Raw genomic sequence first — 258 nt, 5'->3', positions numbered from 1 at the left:
GTCATACCCCCCCGCCCCGCCTTTCCGCACCCCCCAGCTCCCTCCTCACACCGTTACCTCCTTCCCCTACTATTTTTTTTGCACCTTCCCAAACCCCCCTCAAGCCCTTTTTTTTTTTTTTTTTTGGCCCCCAAAGAGCCGGGCAAAGTGCTGGCGGTACCTGCGGCACGTAATCCCTCGGAGACGGCCGAAGCGGGCCGGGGCCGCGGGGCTGGGGCCGAGCCCGGGCCCGACCCCGGCCCGCTCGGGCAGGGGCAC

The 258-nt window shown here is 66.3% G+C and overlaps 1 protein-coding gene across 2 annotated transcripts in view; it reads right to left on the bottom strand.

Annotated features, from left to right (window-relative positions):
• RIC8A (RIC8 guanine nucleotide exchange factor A) overlaps positions 1-242 on the bottom strand; it is a 14194-nt gene extending 13952 nt beyond the window's left edge. For both annotated transcript variants that reach the window (XM_010568041.1, XM_010568042.1), the window contains exon 1: positions 161-242. The gene's annotated coding sequence lies outside the window, so the exon portion shown is untranslated. The remainder of the gene's footprint in view (positions 1-160) is intronic.
• Between the last annotated feature and the right edge of the window lie 16 nt (positions 243-258).

Source organism: Haliaeetus leucocephalus, unplaced genomic scaffold (assembly GCF_000737465.1).
Source record: "Haliaeetus leucocephalus isolate CR32 unplaced genomic scaffold, Haliaeetus_leucocephalus-4.0 Scaffold236, whole genome shotgun sequence".
Lineage (NCBI taxonomy): Eukaryota > Metazoa > Chordata > Aves > Accipitriformes > Accipitridae > Haliaeetus > Haliaeetus leucocephalus.
This window is presented reverse-complemented; position numbering and strand designations above follow the sequence as displayed.